The 15,923-nt window shown below is 38.4% G+C and overlaps 1 long non-coding RNA gene across 1 annotated transcript; it reads right to left on the reverse strand.

Annotated features, from left to right (window-relative positions):
- Positions 1-3,673: 3,673 nt before the first annotated feature.
- On the reverse strand, positions 3,674-15,432 carry LOC140720115 (uncharacterized). Its single transcript, XR_012097108.1, has 3 exons — positions 15,186-15,432; positions 13,982-14,099; positions 3,674-5,054 (listed from the first exon to the last, which is right to left on the reverse strand). It is a non-coding gene; the product is annotated as an uncharacterized lncRNA (long non-coding RNA).
- Positions 15,433-15,923: the final 491 nt, after the last annotated feature.

Genomic DNA, 15,923 nt, shown 5'->3' on the forward strand with positions numbered 1-15,923 from the left:
ACAAGTTGCCGCAAATGTAGCTCCTAAACAAGATAAGAGCCCATGGAATTACGGGAAAGTTACATACCTGGATAGAGAGTTGGCTGATTGGCCGAAAACAGAGACTGGTAATGAAGGGATCCCATTCTGGTTGGCTGCCGGTTACCTCTGGTGTCCGTGTTCGGGCCGCTTCTTTTTACGTTGTATATCAACGATTTGGATTATGGAATAGATGGCTTTGTGGCTAAGTTTGCTGATGATACAAAGATAGGTGGAGGGGCCGGTGGTGCTGAGGAAACAGGGAGTCTTCAGAGAGACTTGGATAGATTTGGGGAATGAACAAAGAAGTGACAAATTAATTACCATGTCAGAAAGTGTACCGTCATGCACTTTGGTGGAAGAAATAAACGGGCAGACTATTATTTAAATAGGTAGAGTATTCAGCGTTCTGAGATGCAATGGGACTTGGCAGTGCTCGTGCAGGATATCCTTAAGGATAACCTCCAGGATGAGTCGGTGGTGCAGAAGGCGAATGCAATGTTGGCATTAATTTCCAGAAAAATATAGTATAGGAGCAGGGATGTGATGTTGAGGCTCTATAAGGCACTGGTAAGACCTCACTTGGAATACTGTGTGCAGTTTTGGGCTCCTTATTTAAGAAAGGATGTGCTGACATTGGAGAGGGTTCAGAGAAGATTCACAAGAATGATTCCAGGAATGAGAGGGTTAACGAATGAGGTACGCTTGACCGGTTTTGGACTGTACTTCTTGGAGTTTAGAAGAATGAGAGGGGACCTCATAGAAACATTTCGAATGTTGAATGGATAGAGTGGATGTGGCAAAGTTGTTTTCAATGGCGGTGGAGTCTAGTACGGGAGGACATGACTTGAGGATTTTAGGGCGCCCATTCAGAACAGAGATGTGATTTTTTTTTGTTTTGTTAGCCATAGGGTGGGGAATCTATGGAATTGTTGCCACGGGCGGCAGTGGAGGCCAAGTCATTGGGTGTATTTAAGGCAGAGATTGATAGGTATTTGAATAGTCAGGGCATCAAAGGTTATGGTGAGAAGGCGGGGGAATGGGACTAAAGGGGTGATTAGTTCATCTCATGATGAAATGGCGGAGCAGACTCGATTGGCAGAATAGCCGACTTCTGCTGCTTTGTCTTATGGTCTTATATCGGTCGTCTCCGGTTTCACGGATCACCATATCGGCAGGTGATCCCACGGGCACCAGAGGGTCTCCTACCTTTTGTCGAATCTTCTTCACAGTTCTCATTCGCTTCTCTATTTTCTTCCTTACTTTCAAGGCCCCTTTCGAGCTTGCTTGTCGGGACGGAGTTCAAGGAGCAGCAGAAGGCGCTCGACTGCTCGTATTTCACATTTTCTGCTAAAGAGCCCGGTTACGCCGCGCGTTTTTTGGTAATCTACTTACAGCACTGACCGGTGTTAGAGTTTCGTCAGCGGTCCCTTCGTTACTTTATCTTCAGTTCGGTAGCTACCCTTTCTTACCTTTCAGTCCCACTTTGAGCTAGGACCCTTACTGTCAGCCCCCCCCCCCCTTACAGCTGGGTCGCTGGTGCTTTTCCTCACTTGGAAAGTCTCCACTTTCTGTTCAGTTACTGTTTTTTGTTAATCCTGCTAAGTTGCTCGTTCTACTAATTTCCATCTAACTGGAAAGGTGGTAGAGCACTATGAGGATCCCATCCTTCGTCGCCAGATTGCTTTAGAAAAGGTATTACTCGGACACGAAGGGAGATCGCTTTTGAAATTCTTTATTATAACATGATACGTATCATGGTGAGCTCAACGTCTTAAAGCAGAGTTCTTGAGACACTCCCTGAGTACACAGAGTATTCTCATTAGATACACATAGCGTATGTTATCAAAAGCTTCCAAGCATGGTTGTGAAATACAGCATGCAAGCAGATAATTACTTTGCTCAACAATCATGTCTTAGCACAGTACAGAAAAAAAGGTATAATTAGGTTACTATTTCCTTATCTATTCGAGGTACATCTGCCTGCAGCCCTGAAACAAGCACAATTACACAGTTCAAATAAAGAAGGAACAGAACATCACGTGATTACTCCTTCTCAAGCTACTTAGCCATTTACAGCAATCCTGCAGGAGCAGTTTAAGGCTGGTGTGTAAACAAAATTAAACAATAAAAAACAACTCTTTAACCCCTTAGTATCTAGCTAGTAACAACATTTCTTCCATATATCTTTATCAAGATACCACTTGGACAAAACAGGTGATGGAGATGTTTTCAGGCAAATGAAGAGATATTTGCAGAATTATATCGAACGATCTATCTATCTATCTATTTATCCATCTATCTATCTATCTATCTATCTATCTATCTATCTATCTATCTATCTATCTATCTATCTATCTATCTATCTATCTATCTATCCATCTCTCTATCTATTTATCTTTCTATCTATCTCTAATATTCTATCTATCATTCGATCTATCTATTTTTCTGTCTATGTATATATTTGTATATCAAACAATTTACTTTTTTATGCGCTTACATTGGTGGTAAACTGTAAACCTCTTTCTTTGAAATAGTCGTGGTGATGGTTTCTTCGGAATATATGCAGAATCATAACTAGTAAATAAATGCATACTTGCAATGATTGTGAAAATGGTGCACGGTAAAATGCCGGGAAAATATCGATGTTAGTTCTGTGTTATGGTCTTCCTGGTATGTTTGTTATTTTATTTTTAATTACTGGACCTGACTGCTTAAATTGTAGTTTCACAGCTGTTGTTAATTACTTATTACTACGTTGGTAAGCAATTACCTTCAGATTACTTGCACTTTCCATTTTCGCTATTTTGTGTTTCTGTGAGTTAGAAACCCTTTGTTAGAAATCGGCGGATTTCTAATCAATATATGGAACTATATTTCGTGCGGACGCCGAGACGTACTGCTTTTTTACGCAGTTTTTGGGTACTGTAACGCATTGGTGAACGATAAATCTTACGCCGGGACTAGAACGTGTCTATGTTCTTATCTTAGGAAAACGGGAAAACCATGAGCAAGGGCAGACTACGTTGACTTTATTGACGCACTCGACACAACAACTGAGCAATAACAAAATCAATGATAGAATAAAACCAAAAACTGTTATTTTTTATTCGGAACAGTACTGGAAAGTATCATAGAAGTATTTGTGACGGATTCAAGGCGATTGCTCTGGATGCAGCGGAGATCAAGAAAGGGAAAGCATACAAATGCCTTATCGCCCCATTCACATACCACCGCAACCGACGGCTACAAATACCGTGCAGGAGATATTTCCCATGTAGTAAATCCCTGCCTATCTTAGATTCCCTAGGAAATTGCCATTAATTTTCAATGTCTTCCAACGGACGTTGTGCTCTGTGATTGATTTGACTTGTTTCTATACGCAGAGGCCTCAGTTAGTGTGAACGCATCCTCTGGCGCATCAGTTAAAAGGCACTGGAAAACTCGAGAGAAAAATATTTTATTATTATTATGATTCATTGCATCGATTAGCAAGTAATGTTGTCCCTTAAAGTATTACACATTTTGTTCTTTCATTATAGATTCTAATATTTGTAATGAAGGAGATTTTATTTTGGCACGAAAACTCAGCTGTTCATTAAAAAAAACTAAGAATTAGTCATTTTTATAATATGAACAATTAGCTTCATGCAAGGGTAAGTTCTTACTGAAAATTCGACAGCTCCCAATGTTCTTTGATAAAGTAAGGACATTTATTTGGCAGGTACAATGAATTATATCTGTTCCTGAAGGTGGAAACCCATATTTCCCTGAACCATTAGTAATTTAAGGCAGGTTTTAATTGATTGTATTTAGCATAATAAATGTTTACAATATTTGTTGTACCAGTAGGAGTTCATCACTTCATACCGACAATGATAGTAATTGTATTTAACGCAGACACACGACCAGGAACCTTTGCAGAGTTGTGTGAACAATACTTTCTCGCAGATAAATTTACCGTACTGCCCAAATCGCTCAGAAGCTCATTGAAGGACCGGATCTTTCTTAGTCTCATTTGCCACAGATAGTAATCACTATTATTTTGAAGGTTCCAGTGTTTTGGATGTCACCCCAAAGTTTGCCTGACCTAGGCTTAGCTGAACGGTATTTGCACTCAGAACTCGTTGAGAATGTATTGATATTCCATATCTCAGCTTTTAGAGAATTTGCCCTATTACCAAACCCATCCCCCACGAAACAACCCCTTCATATCGTTACCTACCACACCACGAGCATCTCGTCCTCCGTAACTCCCTCAGTCTCAAACAGGATCTTTCGACGATTCACATCCCTGATCTCCACCGCCTTCTCCGCTATCTGCAGATGTTGGTTTATACATCAATCCCTTGCCCAGCATCCCTTCCTACGGATCTTCATCTTGGCACTTATCCCCGCAAGCGTTACAAGTGCCACATCAGCATCTGCATCTCCTCCCTCACCAGCCACCATTCACGGAAGTCTGCCCTTCCAGATCAGACGTTTAAATCGCGTTCTGCCGGCATGGCCACGGCCTTTGCATTAGCGAATGAACGTGTAAACAATTCTCAGCATTCCTATCCAAATGGATATGCGGCCGGTCTGTAACCATGGAATACAGTGAATCCCAGACTAGTTTCAGACTGCCTTGCAACAGGAGGCCCAGATTCACGGTGGAGACTTGCTCTGTGAATCGCCTCTTTAGTTATCCTACTTTCTGACCACACAGTGCACGTAACAAGAGTAACGGTGGAATATTGCCCGCTGAACGGGGAAATGGGTCTTCAGCAAGTCGCAAGCTGATGAATACCATCCAGAAAAGGAACTCCACTTTATCATATTTCATTCGGCACTGTGCACCGGCTGCAGTGATCGTCGAGGCAGCATCTCCAGCGTCTGGAGCAATGACCACAGTTCCAGGGAAACCTTGCCACCTCAGAGATCGCGTGCAAGTCAGACTGCTGCTTTGCCCGAAATATATCTCCATCCGTCACTGTTCTTCAGTCCATCTCTTTCCATTCGCTACTTGAAAGACTGCAATCGTACATCACTTCCATCTGAAGAGCAATTGGAGACAGATGATAAATGATGCCTTGGTAACAACGCATACGTCGGAGAAGTAAACAAAACCAGTGCTGGCGTAAATGTATTTATCAATTAATCCGATGTATTGATTAATGGTGCCGTTGACAATAACATATCGGAGTGGGAATTGAGTGAACAGCTGTGGCAAAAAAAAGAGAAACATTCACGAATTAAAAATTGAAAATAATTCACAAGAAAACGTGAGTAAAACAGTGAGACTGGTGCAGTTAGACTCACAAATGGTATTCAAAGTGTAAGAGCGGAAAGCGTGCATCAGCGCTGAGATATTCTCAAATGAGCCGAGGGCCACGCGTCAGCACGAGTTCCACAATCGGATGCAGGGTGCCCGACGGCCGCTCATCGATAGCAGCACCGCAATGAATACAGAGATGTGAGTCATTCCAGAGTGATCAGAGGGAAGTTCCACAATGGATACAGAGTGGTGAGACTTATTTTTTCCCAATAAGCCGATAGCCGCTCATCGGTACGAGTTTCTCAATTGGCACAAGCGTGATGTACTGCAAGAGCAGAAGGAAGTGTGGTTGAATTGTGAATTTGAACACATCCACAGTTCTGTACATACTTAAATTGGTGACGAAGTGGAAAATGAGAAGACACTGAATGGAGAAATGGAACAGAGATAGTCATGGAGTCATAGATTATTACTACAGAGAGTAGGCTCTTTCGCTCATCTGCATCATCCTTCTGTGATCCTCAGCCTCGTCCCATTAATCTGCACCCTCGGTCCGTCTCACATCCACTTAACTAGACAAGCTTCCCTGTAATTATACAATCGAATCCGCATCTACCACTTACACTGGCAGATCCTTCCACAATCCTCGAACTTCTTAGCAGGTCACCTTGAGCACACACCCCTCTGGCATATTTCAGCTTTTATCCCACACCTATGAAGTAGTTTTAGATTTACTCAGAAGATGGGGAAAAACTGCGAATAATCACCCTGTCCATTACTCTCGTCAATGTGTACAATTCTGTAAGATTTCCATTCATTTTCCTGTTGTCAAGGGGATAAATTCCAGTTCAACAGTTCCTTCTGACTCTTGTACTCAGTTCCCGAACTCTTGCTTCCAAATATTCGCAGCACACTTTGAAGCTCATTGAATTTGTAAAACGGTAGGTAGGTAGCCGGAGCAGCCCACGATATTCTATCTACGGCCTCACCATCGTGTTGTACAGCTTCAACATAACTTCACAACTCCTGTACTCAGTGAACTGACTGTGAAGGTCAATGTGATTAGAGCTCAATACAAGCAGATCTGCCGTGACGCACTCTACTGGAATTATCGATCTGTATTCCCAGGTCTCCTTCTGCAAACTAACTTCCACCTAATCAATGTGCTTCTAAACCTGTTGTATCTAAACTCACAGTGCAGACGAACTCATACTTGTGTCTATTTAATTCAATTTGCCATTTTCAACCAATTTTCCAGCCAGTCAACATCAAGCTACAAGCTTGCATAGAGTTCCTGGCTGTGACAGTGACCCCAACCTTGGATTTTTCCGAATATGATTACGATTCGGTTTTCTACATCGACATCTAAGTCATTGAAATACATTATTAATAACAACCGACAGAACATCAATCCCTGCAGTATAATTGTCACAGCCCAAAAATCAAACATCCGCTCTCTGCTAATCCTGAAAAGAACGTTTATCACTCTGTTCACAATCCGGAAGTAAAGTCGTATGGGAGCTTGACATTCTGAAATGTCCCTGGAATATTGCTCTCGAGCTCGTTTATATGCTTAAAATGACATACGTACATTGTCTTTTATTACGAAACATGTCATCAGATATTACAGTGACTTTCGTCATTCAAATGACTGGAAATTAGCAGAACAAGCGAAATAAATATGTTCCTTTCTTCCCCTTCAATAACGTGTATTCCGTGTCACCTGCCGAGCTAATGTCCCAACCCCAACTTCGGAAACGAATGTGCTCTGCCGATGTGGCAAAATAAATCTGTTGGAAGGCGATTTCCATGTTCATGTGGAGAATGATTAATTATGTCAGAAAATGTCCCATTTCAGCATCTGAAGCCACGTGTCTTGGAAAGTACATTGGCAAGGTTCATAGCATTTTTTGTTTAAAGTTGAATAACTTGTAATATCCCTTGGGAATCCGAATTCATAGTGCGATGACAGTGAGAAAAACAAATTTAATGTAAGTGTCTGTGTTGCTGATTGTCCCTAATGCGACTAATGTGATAACCACACTAATTGTCTCAGTGGAGTTACTCTGATTTCCATATATCCCAGTAAAACCAATCACCGGAACATTTCAGCAGTTAGAACGTTCCGTACAACTGAACGCTGCCTCTAACGGAATATGGGATATCCAGCGATTTACTACATCGCGGGTGTTTTCTATCCTGCAATTGTAGCGATCAGTGTCCCTGGTAAGATACTGGCGCTGGTCACTCTATGCATGGTGCCGTCGTCTTGCTTTTGTTGCGCTGTAATGTTCGGACTTTTATTCAGCACAGATACGACCATCGTCTGAAATCGCTTTCCAGAATTGAGGATTCAAACATCTGACATTTTTTTAAAATTCAGTTTCCGTATTTTCTCGTTCGGATTTTTTTTTTTCTTCTCTGTTGTCAAATACTTTGATGCCGATAGTTTCATCGTCGGACCTTGCTTGGCTATCCAAAGCGACGGTGATCGCTTTTCCAGATCGGCAGGTTTGTCGAATGACCGGCCAGCCGAATATCGACACGCAGGTCTGTTCATTCATAAATCACTGAATTATGCTTTAAACCTCGCGAATTGCACTTCAAATAATCCCTTCCACTGTTTTACCTCTAATAGTTGAAATGGCGTTGCTCATAGTGATGTTTGCTGGAGCGATCGACCGCTCACCGGGAGGTGAGCCGTGGAAACCAGATGCCTCGCTCTAAACTGTCGCAAAATCGGCAGTCTATTATGGTCCCCCAGTAGGAGTCTAGCGATGCAGCCGGTACACGGTGAATTTCTGCTGCTCACTTCCAAAAATTGTACCCTGCATAGTATTGGAAGAATGCTGGGCATTCAGAAAGTTGCAGCTAACGGTAATGTTGTTTTGTTTCGGATTTCATGTAGTTAATGTAACGGCGATTGTGATCCTATCTCGGGGGAAATGCGGACTCTCCAAATGCATTACCCGTTACCTGGTTGGAATGGCAACAGCGGATCTGATGGTGGTTATCATTGTTGCTTTAGTGGAACAGACCAACTATATCTACATGTATTCCAGATCCCTGCTCATCACTCCCGTATGCGCCCTGACACTTGTGTTTAGGATTCTAACAATGGACTGCTCTGTTTGGTTCACGGTCAGTTTTACCTTCGATCGTTTCATCGCAATCTGTTGTCGAAAGTTCGGGGAACGATACTGCACCGAGAGAACAGCAACGGTGGTTATGGTGACCGTGGTTATAGTGAGCTGCGGGAGAAGTGCCCCATTTTACTTTGCCATTGGACCTTACGTCATTATTGACAACATGCCGTGGCGTTGCGCCCACACACACAAATACGCTACTTTACCCGTTTGGAAAGGATACGAATTGCTGGACAGCATTTTAACACCGTTGCTACCAATCGTTTTAATTCTAGTGTTCAATGGGTTAACAGTAAGACATATCATTGCGGCAAATAGAGTCCGCAGAGGGCTTCGGAAGAACAGTGATAATCAGAAAGATACCGAGGTTGAAAACCGCAGAAAATCGATGATTTTATTGTTTGCAATATCAGCTAATTTCATCTTATTTTGGATGCCCTATGTAACCCATTCCCTGAAATGGCAAACAGTAAATTATTTTTATCAGAACAGATATTTGAGTTCCCCAGTGTATATACGACAGCAATTTGGGTTCATGCTGCAAATTCTAAGTATGTGCACTAATACTTGTATCTATACACTGACACAGAGGAAATTCAGAAAAGAATTGAAGAACGGGATTAAATATGCGTATACATTAAATGGGCATCTGTGTAGATAACGCCCATGTCTAATTGCAATTCAGCGGAGCTATCGAATAGAATAGTGTTAAACTGAGTGGATTTGGGAAATATGTCATAAGTTCAAACATTCGTGTGTCTGGTCATCCTGAAATGAACGAATTCCAAACTATCGCAGAGACTTGACAATCATCTGGGAAACGTTAACCGAAGCATAAAAGCCAGGATCAACAGGCTCCGGGACAGCATCAGCCACTGGGCCATCAGACTGATTAACTCGCTGATCCGAGCGGTTTTCTATGCTGCATTAACTGTTCAATTTATTATAATTTATTATAAATTACTAGGATTGTACATTGTACATTTAGACGGAGAAGTAAAGATTTTTATTCGTCACGTCTGTGTAGGAAATGAAGTCTATTCAATCTCAAAGGGAGGAATGACCTCCGGGCATCTCGAGGTTCAGATGATTCAACATGTTCATAGTCGGGTAAAAGAGAGTAAAGCAAAGCCTTTTAAACACAGGGAGAGTGTGATTGTATCTCAGCTGCGGAAGGGTGGGACACTGTGCTGGGTTTGCATGTTAATAGACTCTGAGTGGAACTCAGAAGTAGGAAGGGAACAAACATCCGTTTGAGAGTATTCTGTACAGAGCTCCCATCATCAAAGCGAAAACAACACACAGAGACAATGACAGATCGAGCGGTAGATTTTAGAGCGGTGTCATTTAACACGGCCGTTGTCATAGGCAACTTAAACTTCAGTAATTTTCATGGGCACTTCCTCTGTTTATAATGGTTTAGATATGACAGAATTTCTCGGTTACTTCCGGAAAGGAGTCCTATCACAATAAGTTGTCAGGCAGACCAGCGAATAGTCCATCCTAGACCTAGTACAGGAAAGTCAGACAGATCTATCCGCAGGTTAGCTTTACAGAACGATGGAGCACAGCTATTCGACATTTACTAATACATTACACTGGGATAAGAGGAGATGGTATTGATGCTATTAGGTAGCAAATTGGTAGCCGAATTTTTTTTTCTCTTTCCTTTTTTTCTTTTTTTTTTGTTTTAATATTATTTATTTATTGAATTTTAGAAATTGCAGGAATAAATTTAATAATAAAATAGTAAGAAAAGTGATACTAACCCTCCGCTCCCCTTAACCCTCCCTCCCTTAGCCCTTATCTAAAGAAAAATAAAGAAAAAAAAGGAAGAAAAGAGAAGAAAGATTGCCTGGATATCGGAGGATCCCCACATGTTCCATGGAGTTCAAAATAATTTTGGTATTTATTTTCACTTTCCCCAATTACTATAATTTTATCTTCAAAGGACCTATGTATCTAATCCTATCTTTCGTAAGTATGGTGAACAAATTTTCAAAAATTTCTCATATTCATTTCTTAAATTATACGTAATTTTTTGAAATGGAATACAACTATGTATTTCATTATTCCAACGATCCATAGTTAAATTTAAATCAGATTTCCAAGTCACTGCGATAACTTTTTTGGCTACTGCCAAAGCAATTTTTATAATTTTTTTCTGATACTTATTCAATTTAAATTTCGTTACTGTCCCTTCAATGTCTCCCAATAAAAATAACAATGGACTATGTGGAAGTTGCACTCCAATAATTTGTTCCAATAAAAATCTTAAATTAATCCAAAATGGTTGAATTTTAGAACAAGACCAAGTAGAATGTAAAAAAGTACCAATTTCTTGTTTACATCGAAAACATTGGTCAGACATATTTGAATTAAATCTATTTATTTTCTGTGGTGTTATATATAATTGATGTAAAAAATTATATTGTATTAATCTAAGTCGAACATTTATTGTATTTCTCATACTATCAGAACATAATCTTGACCAATTTTTTCCATCAATTTTAACATTCAGATCAGATTCCCATTTTTGTCTTGATTTATGAATTCCTAATTTAATTGTCTGCTTTTGAATCAAATTATACATACAAGATGTAATTTCTTTAATTTTTCCGTTCTGAATTAATATTTCTATTTCACTAGGTTTTGGCATCAACATTGTTTGTCCCAACCTTTCTCGTAAATAAGCTTTTAATTGAAAATAACAGAAAAGAGTGTTATTTGATATTTTATATTTATTTTTTAATTGAGCAAACGACATCAACATACCTCCTTCAAAACAATCACCTATATATTTAATCCCCTTTTGAAATCAATTATGTAAAAGTTTATTATCCATTGTAAAATGAATAAGCCTATTTTGAATTAAAGTCCTTTTTGCTAAAAAAGATTTCTTTATCTCATCATCCATATTTACATTTTTCCATAAATCAATCAAATGTCTTAATATAGGAGAATCTTTTTTTTCCCGTATCCATTTGGATTCCCATTTATATATAAAATCTTCTGGTGTATTTTCTCCTATCTTATCTAAGTCTATTCTAATCCATGCCGGTTTTTCTTCATCAAAAAAATACGCAATAAATCTAAGTTGATTTGCTTTATAATAATTCTTAAAGTTTGGAAGTTGTAACCCTCCTAAATCAAATTTACATGTCAATTTTTCCAATGATATTCTTGACATCTTTCCTTTCCAAAGAAATTTCATTACTTATTTATTCAGTTCTTGAAAAAACTTCTGAGGTAATTGTATTGGTAGAGTTTGAAATAAATATTACAATCTAGGAAATATATTCATTTTTACAACATTAACGCTACCTATTAATGTTATTGGTAATATCATCCATTTATCAAGATCCTCTTTTATTTTTATAATAATTGCAAATAATTTTGTTTATATAAATTTTTTACATCATTATTAACTCTGATACCTAAATATTTTATCCCATTTATTGACCATCGAAATTGAGTTGCTAATCGGCATTGATTATAATTTCCATTGGTAAGGGGTAAAATCTCACTTTTATCCCAATTTACTTTATAACCCGATATTTCCCCATATTCTTCCAATCTAAAAGATAATCTTTGCAAAGATTGCAATGGGTTTGTTAAGTAAATCAAAACATCATTAGCAAATAAGTTAATCTTATATTCTTCTTGATTAACTCTAATGCCCTCAATATCTGAATCTGTTCTAATTAATTCCGCTAATGGTTCTATTGCCAATACAAATAAAGCAGGTGATAATAGGCAGCCTTGTCAAGTTGACCTCGTTAAACAAAATGGTGTTGAAATCTGACCATTTGTAACTACTTTAGCTTGAGGATTAGTATTTAGAATTTTAATCCATTGTATAAAAGATTTTCCGAATTCATATTTTTCCAATACGTTAAATAAAAAATCACATTCCAATCTATCAAACGCTTTTTCTGCATCCAAAGCAACTGCCACACCCATTTCCTCGTTTTTTTGTGCCAAATGAATTATACTAATTAACCGGGTTATATTATCCATTGATTGTCTATTTTTAATAAAACCTGTTTGGTCCATATGCATTAATTTTGGTAAATATTTAGATATTCTATTAGAAAAAAAAATGCTATTATTTTATAATCTGTATTCAGCAAAGAAATAGGCCTATATGATGCTGGTTTTAAAGGATCTCTATCTTTTTTTTGGCAGTACAGTTACGATCGCTGTTAAAAAAGATTGTGGGAGTGTATGCATTCTTTCCACTTGATATATTAATTCCATAAAAGGAGGAATTAATAAACCTTTAATTTTTTTATAAAACTCAGGAGACTAACCATCTTCTCCTGGAGATTTATTAGTCTGAAGTGATCCTAAAGCTTCTTCAACCTCTTTTAATGTAAAAGGCATATCTAATCCTTTCTGTTCTTCGAAATTTAATTTTGGAAGGGTTATTTGTGATAAAAAATTATCTATCTTAGTAATCTTATTTTTTGATTTTGATTGATATAGTTCAGTATAAAATTTTTTTAAAGTTTCATTAATTTCTAAAGGCTTATAAGTAACCTTGTTTACACTTGCTCTAATTGCATTTATTGTTTTAGAAACCTGTTCTGTTTTCAACTGCCAAGCAAGAGCTTTATGTGATCTTTCACCTAGTTCATAATATTTCTGTTTAGTTCCCATAATTACTTTTTCTGATTCATATGCCTGGAGCGTATTATATTGTAGTTTTTTGTTAACAAGTTGTCTTCGTTTTTCTTCTGTCATGTGTCTTTGAGATTCTTTTTCTATCTTCATAATATCTTTTTCCAACTGATCTATTTCTGCTGCATATTCCTTCTTGATTTTAGATGTATAACTTATAATCTGACCCTTTAAATATGCTTTAATCTCTTCCCATAATACAATTTTATCCTCTACTGAATGTAAATTTGTATCCAAAAAAAACTGAATTTGTTTTTTTCATAAAATCACAAAAATCTTGACGTTTTAATAAAATTGAATTAAATCTCCATCTATAAATCGATTTCTCCTTATCCATCATTATCATTGTCATTATCAAGGGAGAATGATCTGACAGTATTCTTGCTTTATATTCCACACTTTTCACTCTATCTTGAATATTTTTTGATAATAAAAAAAATCAATCCTTGAATAAGTTTTATGTCTATTTCATGTGCAACAGCCAATTTCAAAAAGACTTCTTGTATAAATGTTGTATCATTTTCATTTGGTGCATAAATATTCATAAAAGTCCATAATTCTGAAAAGATTGACAATGTATAATTACATATCTCCCCCCAGAATCAATTATTACAATTTGTATTTTAATTGGTAAAGACTTATTAACCAACATTTCAACTCCTCTCGATTTTGAATTAAATGAAGCTGCAATATCATTTCCAACCCAATCTCTCTTTAATTTCTTATGTTCTGTTTCTGTTAAATGCTTTTCTTGTAAAAAAGTTATATCTCCTTTCATTTTCTTAATATATGTTAAAACTCACTTTCTTTTCACAGGCCCATTAATTCCATTAACATTAAAACTTAATAAATTAAGCAAATTAGTCATTCATAATACCTTGGGAACTCTTTAAAATTCTCCATGTTGCTATGTGCCTCTCCCCAACCATCCAGTCAAGGCAGTCGCCATGATTGTACACATGAAACTCGCAGCCGTCGATCAGGAGCTCCTCCAGCTCCCCCGCAAAAAGAAAGAAAAAAAAACATATATATATATATGAATGAAGAAAAAAAAAGAAAATAATTAATATCTCTACTCCCAATTAATTCTCCTCGACTATTTTTTCTATATAAATGTCCATCAAGTCCAACCTTATTTCAATCTTTATCATAAGTCCATTTCATTTCTATAATTTATTAGTCCTCGTCATGAACATCGGGTAGTTCTTGTACAAATTTCTCCACTTTCCGGTAGTCAACAAAAAAACTTCTTTCTCCATCTTCCAGAAAAATAATCAATTTTGCTGGGTAGCTCAATAAAAATTTATAACCCTTTTCCCATAAAGATTTTTTCACTGGATTAAATTCTTTCCGCCTCTTCAGAAGATCTAACTTATGTCTGGGTAAAAAAACAAACTCGTTTCCCTTCTATTATCAATGGCCCTTTTCTCTCTTTGGCATCCTGAGTAGCTGCCTTCAGGATCATTTCTTTATCTTGATACCTTAAGCATTTTATCAAAATTGATCTTGGATTTTGATCTTGTTGAGATCAAAGACCGTACGCCTTCTTAACCACAGAATCAAACTCCGCAGCTGCATTCAGTGTCCTATGGACTCGGACCCCAAGATCCCTCTGATCCTCCACACGGCCAAGAGTCAAGCCTTTGATGACACTGGGCCTGTACTCCATGGAGTTCAGAAGTATAGAGGGGGACGGGATCTTATTGAAACCCACAGAATGCTGAACAGCCTGGATACAGTGGACATGGGGAGGATATTTCCATCAGACGGAGAGTCTGGGGTCTGAGAGGACAGACTCGGAATAATCACGCTTCCCTTTAAAACTGAGATGAGAGAAACTTCGTCAGCAAAAGAGTGGTCAATCTGTGGAGTTTGTAGCAACAGATGGTGATTGAGGCTGACACTGCGTATATTTACGGCAGGGGTTAATATATTATTGATCGCTAACTATTGATCATTTTTTGTTAGCCAGAACTACTAGAGAATTAACTGAATACAGCACGTTAAAAGCAGACTTTACAGTTTTAGATTCTTCATTTCAGAATGGCTGCAGTGTCAACCTTTGTCACAATGAAACTCACAGCATACGATGTCGAGTTTGTCATTTCCCTTTTCGGTTATTTTGTGGTGAGCTACTTCCTCCGTTTCCAGGGTAACGGCCCACCAGAGCTGCAAGAAGAGCTGCACATTTTTTTAACGCTCAGTGTTCACCGCCTCTCAGGGTAGAGACAGTGGCCTCAGGAGCAAATGAAACAGAATGATAGTGGGAGGAAAGGATGCTGTGAGCATTGGCGGTATGGAATGAACTGAGAACATAGAAGCATAGAAACATAGAGAACCTATAACATAATATGCTGGCCCTTCGGCCAACAGTGCTGTCCCAAACATGAACTTACTTTCGATAATTCCTAGGGTTACCCATCAGCCCTCTATTCCTCTAAGTTCCATCTACTTGCCCAAAATTCTCCTAAAACACCCCACTCTATCCGCCTCCACCACTGTCGCCGGCAGCCCATTCCACGCACTCACCACTGTGTGCGTACAAAAACCTTCCCCCGGACATCGCCTCGGTACCTATTTCCAAGCCTCTTAAAACTGTGTCCTCTCGCGTTAGCCATTTCAGCCCTGAGAAAAAGCCGCTGACTATCCACACGATCAATGCCTCTCATCATCTTATACATCTCTATCATGTCACATCTCATCCTCCATCTGTCGAATGAGAAAAGGCCAAGTTCACTCAACCTATTCTCATAAGGCTTGCTCCCCAATCCTGAAAAATCCTTATGAATCTCTTCAACAAACTTTGTATAGTTTCACAT

This window comes from Hemitrygon akajei, unplaced genomic scaffold, assembly GCF_048418815.1.
Source record: "Hemitrygon akajei unplaced genomic scaffold, sHemAka1.3 Scf000036, whole genome shotgun sequence".
In the NCBI taxonomy this organism is placed as follows: Eukaryota; Metazoa; Chordata; class Chondrichthyes; order Myliobatiformes; family Dasyatidae; genus Hemitrygon; species Hemitrygon akajei.